The sequence below is a fragment of the Ursus arctos genome, unplaced genomic scaffold (genome assembly GCF_023065955.2).
Source record: "Ursus arctos isolate Adak ecotype North America unplaced genomic scaffold, UrsArc2.0 scaffold_14, whole genome shotgun sequence".
In the NCBI taxonomy this organism is placed as follows: domain Eukaryota; kingdom Metazoa; phylum Chordata; class Mammalia; order Carnivora; family Ursidae; genus Ursus; species Ursus arctos.
Genome location: NW_026622808.1, coordinates 13854424 through 13864585, shown reverse-complemented (window position 1 = coordinate 13864585; position 10162 = coordinate 13854424). Strand labels below are relative to the sequence as shown.

The window sequence follows — 10162 nt, the reverse complement described above, 5'->3', positions numbered from 1 at the left end:
GTAGAATGTTAATTCAGCAGGCTTTGGTTACTCGAATTGTGCACTTTACAAAGAAAACACTGGTCCTTGACCAGCTCCTGGGAGATAAATTCTGAGTCCTTGGAATATTCTGCCAAATAAGAGTGTTTTGTATGCCTACATTCTTGAGCCACACTGTAACAGTTTGCGTAGTTTATGCTAACGCTGTGACTTACGGTGAATGCCTGCTTTTGTACGCGTAAGGCTTAGATGACGCTGTACCAGTCTGACCTCTGACGAGGGACTAGAGGCTGAGTAGCTAAGCTCAGTTATGTGGATGTTACATGTTTGCATGACTGACATCCAGTAAGAACCCTGAAGACCAAGGTCAGGTGTGCTCTGTTTGTCAACACTTCCCATGTGTTGTCACCCATCATTGCTGGGAGTGCTGTCTGTGTCACTACTGAGAGAGGACAGTTGAAAGTTTGCACCTGATTTCCCCTAGGCTTCATTCACCCTATGTACTATTTCCCTTTGCTTATTTTAATTTATCCTTTTACCGTAATTATGGTATAATAGTTCTTCTGAATCCTATTGGTCCTTCAAGTGAATCATCAAGCCTGAGAAAAAGCTCTTGGGGGCTTCTTATACAAGAAGTGAATGTAATTGTATGATTGAGAATTTCAACAGTCACCAGAGTCCACATGTACCTGGGCTAGAGAATGTAGCTGTTAAGAATCCTCTTCTAAGAATTGTAGGCGTGCCTGGTGGCTCACTCAGTTAAGCGTCTGCCTTCTGCCTGGGTCATGATCAGAGGATCCTGAGATCGAGCCCCATGTCGGGCTCCCTGCTCAGTGGGGAGTCTGCTTCTTCCTCTCACTCTGCCTGATGCTCCCCCTGCTCGTACTTTCTTTCTCTCTTTCTGTCAAATAAATAAATAAAATCTTTTAAAAAATTTTAAATTGCACTATATGTTTGGCATTATCATTTCAATGCTATTATAGTCCAAATAACAGAACTTGTATCCTGGAAATCATAGAGTTGTCCCTAGTTTGAAAAAGGGATAGGATCATCTGCATAGTTTTACCCCATCATATGTCCTTTTCTATAAGCAGAATGATACCTATGCAAGCTTTTGGTGATCTGGTAGATGCAAGGAAAAGAACTGTAGCTTGCGAGGAGATTTTTCCTAGTAAAAATGAAGGTGAGCTGCAAATACAGTATGTCCTTTTGAGTACTATCCAACTTAGTGTGAAAGAAGGTATATTTAGTTTTTTTGTTTAAGATTTTTATTTATTTATTTATTTAACAGAGATAGAGACAGCCAGAGAGAGAGGGAACACAAGCAGGGAGAGTGGGGGAGGAAGAAGCAGGCTCCCAGCAGAGGAGCCTGATGTGGGGCTCGATCCCAGAACGCCGGCCGGGATCACGCCCTGAGCTGAAGGAGACGTTTAACGACTGTGCCACCCAGGCGCCCCAGAAGGTATATTTAGTACACTTAAACATGGAAAATTTTAATGCCCTTGTATAGAAAGAGATGCAGAATTTTTGTTTCAGTGATCATAAAGTTTTTTGCAGGTATTACTTCCATGTAAGTCCTCCAGTGTGTTAGGGCAGAGAAGAAATGTAGTACCTCTTGCTTAAACAACAAATGAAGTCAAATCTGTGTCCACTTTTTCCAACATTAATATTTTATAATATTGCAGATATTTCAATATAATTTGACCATCATTATCTTATTTGATCCCCCCCTTCCCAACCAACCTCCAAAGAAGAAAGCTGAGCACTGGGAGCATGGTTTGACATCAGCTTATGTAACTTATAATGAATGGAATCTCAGTTTTGAAGTTTTTATATGTTTCATGACCATACTGACACTGTAGAAATCCAAACCTCAGAACAACACTGAAAGGCAAGTATAATTGCTCAGTTTTATAAATGTGACATCAAATATATCTGACTCAACATACTACATAATGTCTGATTTCATTACAGGGCTTTTTCAACAGTTATGGTTTTGGAATCTAGAACAGATCAGACGGTAAGGGTGAGGAAGGGCTTAACTACATACAAATGGGCAGCAAGAGTGATTATTTGGGGTGACGGATTAGTCTGTATTATGATTTTGATACCACTGTATACTGTGAAAACTCACAGAACTACACTTAAAAAGACTGAATTTTACTGTTAAGCATATTCCTAAATCAACAGCAGAAAACAAACACCAGGGGCGCCTGGGTGGCTCAGTCAGTTAAGCATCTGCCTTCAGCTCACATCATGATCCCAGGGTCTTGGGATTGAGCCCCAAGTGGGGCTTTCTCCTCAACGGGAGAGTCTGCTTCTCCCTCTCCCCCTAGTCCCCCGCCTCCTGCTCGTGTGTGCTCTCTCTCTCTCGTAATTAAATAAAATCTTTATTTTTAAGGAAGAAAACAAACACCAGAATCAATTTTTAGGTAAGCAAAACGATTCTGTAACATCGACAATGTTACAAAGAATGGCAGATAAAGGAAAGAAGGAATCTTGAGCCATCAGGCCTTTCTCGGCATCCAGTTGGAAATTAGTCACGCCCCCCTGGGCCATGCTTGCCCTCACCTCAGGTACTTAGCCAGAGGGCAGGTGATGGCAGAAAAGGAGCAAAGGCCAGACTGTGTGTGGCTCCTAGTCTCCAGGCAGGACTCTTTAGGCATAAAGATCAGAATAGTCCTGCACCTCTGTCAAGGACGTCCTTTAATGTTTTACCGCTACAGCTTTGCTCTGGTTATTGTAACTTCACTCTGATACCTGTAAACTGCACCCCCGCCCACCCAGAAGATACGCTAGCAGTCATCCTTCACATATGGCCCATTAATGTATATCTGAAGTGTCTTATGACTAATGTTTTATTAGACAGAAGTAAATAACCTTATCTTAACAACAGCTAGCCCCTCAAGGTCCTGGAAGCCTTGCCTCCAAATTCCTTAGAGACTTACGCTATCCCTAAACCCCACTAACTAAAAAGTATATGATCAGTCACTCCTCAAAATCCCAGTGCAGCTCTTTCTGCCCACAGGTCCTGTCCCCGTGCCTTAATAAAAGAACTCCTTTTTGCACTGAAAATTTGTGCACATCACAAGAATTCATTCTTGCCTGCCCACTCCATAGCCCCACATCATAAAGGACACAGCATTTGTCCTACAGAGTCCTGGGAATCTGAGCTCTGGGAGAATTGTGGGTCTGAGACAAAGGTGGACCTAGAATTCTCAAGGAGGGCTCTCCTGGGCAGGATTCAAATCTTTGTCCATCTGCATCATAATCCAGGGCCTGTCTTGAGGCCACTGAAGCTCTGGAATCCCCATCCCAAACCCACTTTTGTGCTTTTTACTGAAAGAGTTCACTGAGGGATCCAAATCTCTCCCCATCTTGGAACTACTTCCCTGCAGCAGCACCACGTGGCAGTGCTGCGAGAGGGAGTAGAAAACGGGGAGTGAAAGCTCAGACAGTGACCTACACCCCTCGGTGGGAGAAACCGGCTCTCCAGCACCCGCAGCTCAGCAGCACAACACCCCGCCGCCACGCCTACTTCACGGTCTCACCCCACCTCATCCCTCCGCGCAGATGTACACGTGCAGTCACAACACTGGGCCACAGCCCACTGTCTCCTGGCTGGGCCCTTGTGCCGGAGACTCATGGCGGCACATGTGCAATCCACGCCTGGAACCACAGCGCTGTCATTTGGCTCCCTAGTCTCGTGGATTCCAGGCTATGTCTGCAGAGCCCCCTCCTTCGTGCCCTGCTCTCTCACTTCCTGGGGCACACCCCCGGGATCCCAAGCCCCTTAGGAAAAGCAGTTCAAAGAAAGATGGGCCTCCAAGGCCAGACTCTGCCCCAGGGTTGCTCCCGGCAACAAAGCGCCCCCTCCAAACCAGCTGTTTCCGGAGGCAGCTGCCAGCTCAGACCTTGGCCAGTGCCCCGGCACAGGGGGGAATCTCCTTCCTGTCGTGGAAGCAGCGCCCGCGGGTTTCCCGGAAGAGACGGAGGGCCTCCGGAAGTGGCGAAATCCCCGCCCCAGGGAACTCACAGCCACTTCCGGTGGGTGCCCAAGAAGGGCTCTGGGCCATTTCCCAGCTTCAACCTTCTCCCTTTCTCTGACTGGATGCCCGGGAAAGGCGTCTGAAGACAGCAAAGCCCGCCAGGTGCGAAGGGAACGGCGGCCAAGTGCTGGACTCGGAGAGACGTAGCGGAGGACACGATGGCTGAGGAGGCCACAGACTCCACAGCCTGCCGGCGGTTCCCTACTGAAAGCAAAGGGACATCCGAAACTCTCCTGTCAGATAGTGAGCGGCGCATCAGTGCAAGAAACTGAAAAGAGAGTGACCGGCTGGAGCATTCCACCGAGGATACTGGCCCTTGACTTACAGCGCCTCGGGCTCCTGTCATGTAGTGGTGACACCCCCCTTGACAGCTTCTTAGGGATGGGGAAGGTTCGGTCAAATTGTATGCACAACGTGAACTCAGTAGTGTGAGGTCCCTTCCCACCAGGTCAGCTAAAAGACACTCACTTGTGATTTGTCTTGGGTGCTGGGGGACACCATGTAGCCACATGGGAAGAGGGGTGAGATCTGTCCCCTTTTAAAGTGCAAGTAGGTATGCATCTTTTATGAGATTTGAATGAAACCCCCATTGTTTGTGTGTGAATGTGTAGGTATCCCAAACCTGATTGTTTAACAAGCATTTCTTGATCACCTGTATGCCAGATCCTGTGCTGGACATCTCCATGCTGGAGATGCAGCAATGAATACACACACACCCCTAAGTCATGGGGATGTACCGTACACCATGACGACTACAGATAATAATACTGTATTGTATATTTAAAAGTTGCTGAGGGTAGATCTTAAAAGTTCTCATCACAAGAAAAAAGTGTTTAATTTCCAATCTATGGATGGAGATGGATGTTAATTAGACTTATTTTAGTGATTTCACAATATACACATACAAACAAATTTTTCCTGGAGTTCTTGTGGGTGATTATCCGATGATGTTACTACCTACAATGTTCCCCACTGCATGATCAACACCAGTTGAAAAACGGACCCTGCCTTTTCCTTTTCATTCAGATCACCTGTGATTTTTGTCACCTTCTGATTGCCAAAGGTCAGTTTTCATCTCTGTATTTGACGGCTTTCAGGGATGTTTCGTTGCCCCTGGACATGATGGTATTATTGCTGCATTTTAGTTGTACCTGGCTGGGCTGTTTGCCTCAGATGATACAAGCAGGTTCTCTGGGTCTTGAGGGAGGAAATGGTTAGGCGCAAAACAGTACAACTTTACAGACGATGCCTGAGTTACTGAGTGATTCCAATCATTGTTATAATGAACTTCACTCTCCAAAGTCATAGATTCACCAACCAATGTGACCCCTGTTTACGGGGACACTAGAACACTAACAGGTTCCATACAGCTGCACTGAACACTGTAATAATATGAGAGGTGTAGATTATGACTGCATTGTGGGATTTCTCTACCAGCAAGAAAGAGTTCATGCCATTTTCAAAAGGACTTTCACATTTTCATGCCTGAACCATGACACTCCTGGCTTAAACATTTCTATAGACAGCTGATTGTTCTAAATATCCAGATTTTTTTCTTGGGGTAATTATGGCCTTTCTGTTTCCAGTGCTATTTTTTTCTGGTTTTGACTATGAAGTTTTAGAGCAATGTTCACTTGCTGCTTCCTTGAGGATTATGTCTTTGTACCCTTTACACAGGACCATTGTGGATGCCAGTTACACGGTCTACAATGTCCTTCATGAGACGCTCCTCATTGAAGCAGAAGTAGAATATGTGGGGAATGCTAAGAGTCTACAGTTTGTTCCCTGACAGGTAATGATTCCCATTATTTTCTGTAGCCCCAGGTCTATAATTTATTGGGTACATGATCCTCGCTCTGAAGTCCTGAAAAGTTCGAAGAGCTCAGGTAAAATAGGTTGATGTCCTCTCTCCAGTGTTACAATTGTATCCGTACATGTTTCACAATGTAAAAAGTTCCCAAGAACATGAGTAGCTTTAACTTTATTTCATTTATGTTGGAATTTTCACCAAATAGAATATATCACCAGTTGGAGCAATTTTTTAATGGAGGAGTCACTGCCCAGTGTAGCCAAACCTTTTCCCAACGTCATTAATTTCCCAATCCTACCTATGATGTCTTTCAATGACTCCACAAAAAAGTTGAGTTCTTTGAACCCTTCTGTGAAACACACTCTGTGGACTAATTTCCATTTCCGCCTCACTTAATCCTATACCATCAGTGATAGGTAATGGCCTTCTCCAGTTATAGATGATGACACTGAAACTAAAAGGAGTAATTCAACTAACTCAATATCATAGGCCCATTTCACAGGTTTGCCTAGATTTCAAATACAGATTTTTATGAAACCACATGACATTCATAGATTACACATGGTCCTGGAGCATTAGAGAGAGTACATGGCATTTCAATTAACACATAGATATAAATTTAATGTCTCTACTTTCATGTGTTTGATATGTACCACGTTAGTTTATCATGCATTTATTATATTGTCTCATTTGACTTTCACAAAAATTGGACATTGTAGCTAGTATGGATATTAGATATTTTTACACTTGAGTCTGCTGGAAGGAAGTGATCATCGCCTGGTGCACCAGATGAAATATCTCAAAGTTATGCCTCCATCTGAAATGTTTTGCTTTCCTGAGTTCATTTTCCACTACAAATTATGCATCTGTTTTTAGCTCCACTTCCTCTGAGGAAGAACTATTTTAAATAACAGCACTGTTGACCTGGCTCCTTAGAAGAAAGGCATATAGGGAACAGTATGATATTGTGAACGGTAAGAATCCTCCTGCTGGACTGACCTGTTTACTGAAAGTAAGACAGTTTGTACTCCAGGCTCCTCACAGGCAAGATTTTGTATTCCAGGGGGAGAGGACAGAGTGAGCTGCAGGGTTTACTGAAGTTGGATACAGTTTTAACATTTAAATGATATCTTACATAGTTATTGGAAAAGAGTTCTGCCATAAGTATAATTTTATCCCCTTTTGCCACATTCCAGGGTCCATAATTTTGAATACCATAATATCTCATACTCTCTCCTCTGTACCTGCCACCAATTTTGACTCTGTGGGCTTCAACCTTGACATTTTCTTCTACGTTCTCCTGCTTTCCACTAAGTCTCTCTTCAGGTGTATGTAAATTGCTGGTACTTCATCCTGGGAGTTCTTGATTTTGCTGATCTATTCAGAGTCATGTTTTCCGTTTGCTCCTTTTAACTTTTTATATAAATGCAACAGGCATACAGAAAAATGAACATATTATAAAACAGCTCACTGAACTGTTATAAAGTTATAAACTGTTATACACCTAAGTAATCAGCACCAGATCAAGAAACAGAAAACTGCCAGCACCTGAAGCTCCATTTGTGCTCCCTTCTGGTCACTATCCTCAAAAGATAAGAGCATGAATGAGTTTCACCTAGTTTGTATTTTCTTTTCTTTTTTTTTTAAATTTTTTAAAATTAATTTTTAAATTTAAATTCAATTAACACATAATGTATTATTTGTTTCAGGGGTACAGGCCTGTGATTCATCAGTCTTTTTTTTTTTTTTTAAGATTTTATTTATTTATTTGACAGAGAGAGACATCCAGCGAGAGAGGGAACACAAGCAGGGGGAGTGGGGGAGGAAGAAGCAGGCTTCTAGCAGAGGAGCCTGATGTGGGGCTCGATCCCAGAACGCGGGGATCATGCCCTGAGCCGAAGGCAGATGCTTAACAACTGCGCCACCCAGGCGCCCCCTCATCAGTCTTACATAATACCCAGTGCTCATTACTACACATACCCTCTCCAACGTCCATCACCCAGTTACCCCATCCCCCCCACCTCCCTCCCCTCCAGCAACCCTCAGTTTGTTTCCTAAGATTAACAGTCTCTTACGGTTTGTCTCCCTCTTTGGTTTCATCTTGTTTCATTTTTACCCCTCTTCCCCTGTGATCCTCTGCTGTGTTTCTTAAATTCCACGTATCAGTGAGATCATATGATAACTGTCTTTCTCTGATTGACTTATTTCGCTTGGCATAATACTCTCTAGTTTCACCCATGTTGTTGCAAATGGCAAGATTTCATTTTTCTTTGATGGCCGCATAATATTCCAGTGTGTGTGTGTGTGTGTGTGTATGTGTGTGTGTATCTACATCGGTTGTTTCCTGACATGTTAATTTTAGACATTCTGATTGGTGTGAAGTGGTGTCTCATTGTGGTTTTGATTTGTGTTTTCCTGATGCTGAGTGATGGGCACCACCTTTTCATATGTCTGTTGTCCATTTGGATGTCTTCTTTGCAGAAATGTCTGTTCATGTCTTCTGCCCATTTCTTGATTGGATTATTTGTTCTTTGGGTGTTGAGTTTGGTAAGTTCTTTATAGATTTTGGATAACAGCCATTTATCTGATATGTCATTTGCAAATATCTTCTCCCATTCTGTCGGCTGTCTTTTGGTTTTGTCGACTGTTTCCTTTGCTGTGCGAAAGCCTTTTATCTTGATGAAGTCCCAATAGTTCATTTTTGTCTTTGAACCTCTTGCCTTTGGAGACATGTCTATCAAGCTGTTGCTGTGGCCAAGGTTGAGGCTGCTGCCTGTGTTCTCCTCAAGGATTTTGTTGGATTTCTGCCTCACATTTAGGTCTTTCATCCATTTTTGAGTCTATTTTTGTGTATGGTGAAAGGAAATGGTCCAGTTTCATTCTTCTGCATGTGACTAGTTTGTATTTTCTTTAATTAGATTTGCACAACATGTATTTTTGTGTATCTGGGTTTCCAAGCAACACTTTAAGTCAGTCTCTGGTTGTTTTTTGTTTGTTTGTTTTGTTTTGATTCTCATCCTGTTATTACCCCACAATATCAATTCTATTGTTGATGGATATCTGAGTAGTTCCCAATTTAGGGCTATTATAAATAGTAATGCACTGTCCATTCGAGCAAGTGCCTTTTTGGTAAAAGTATATATGCTTTTTTTATTTGAGATATATACCTCTATATATACACTGGGACAAAGGGAGTGCATATTCTCAGCATTAGTAGATACTGGAAACACTTTTCCAAAGGGGTTGTATCAACTTACACTCCACAACAAGTGCAGGAGAATTCCAGTTGCTCTACATCTTCACTGGCATTCTCCTACAAGCATTTCACACATATTCATTTTATCAACTCTGGTGGGGAGGTACTGGTATCTCACTGTGCTTTTAATTTGCATTTTCCTGCTGACTAACCAAATAGAACACCTCTATTCTAGTTACACATCTATGTTATAATTATTATTAATTATAGCTGAGTTAAATCTATATTAGTTGTTTGAATATCTTCCTTTGTAAATGATTCATTTTCTCTTGCATTGCCTGCCCTTCTCTTATTAACTTATAGGGGTATGTAATATATTCTGGGTACAAGTCCTTTGCCATATATATATAAATTGAAAGTTCCTCTTCCCATTCTATGGGCTGTTCTTTTACTCTACCACTGCTGTCTTTTTTATATATACTTCTTACTTACAGCACAGTCTATTCTTCATGATTATTTTTGTGTTCTGTTTTTTTTTTTAAGATTTTATTTATTTATTTGACAGAGACAGAGACAGCCAGCGAGAGAGGGAACACAAGCAGGGGGAGTGGGAGAGGAAGAAGCAGGCTCATAGCAGAGGAGCCGGATGTGGGGCCTGATCCCACAACGCCGGGATCATGCCCTGAGCCGAAGGAGGATGCTTAACCGCTGTGCCACCCAGGCACCCCTATTTTTGTGTTCTGTTTAAGAAATTTTTGCCTATTCCAGGGGCACCTGGGTGGCACAGCGGTTAAGCGTCTGCCTTCGGCTCAGGGCGTGATCCCAGCGTTATGGGATCGAGCCCCACATCAGGCCCCTCTGCTATGAGCCTGCTTCTTCCTCTCCCACTCCCCCTGCTTGTGTTCCCTCTCTCGCTGGCTGTCTCTGTCTCTGTCAAATAAATAAAATCTTTAAAAAAAAAAAAAGAAAGAAATTTTTGCCTATTCCAAATTCATGAAGATGATTTCTTGTGGTTTCTTCTTCAGTTGTTTAAGTTTTCACATTTATCTTCAGTTTGTTTGGAAAGAAGTTATATGTAGGGCACGATATGGCAATTTACATATATTTCACTTCCATATAAAATTCCTA

The 10162-nt window shown here is 42.8% G+C and overlaps 1 protein-coding gene across 1 annotated transcript in view; it reads right to left on the bottom strand.

Moving 5' to 3' along the window:
• The window catches only part of LOC123000187 (zinc finger protein 77-like), a 76752-nt gene that overhangs the window by 63570 nt on the left and 3020 nt on the right, over window positions 1-10162 (bottom strand). The window lies entirely within an intron of this gene.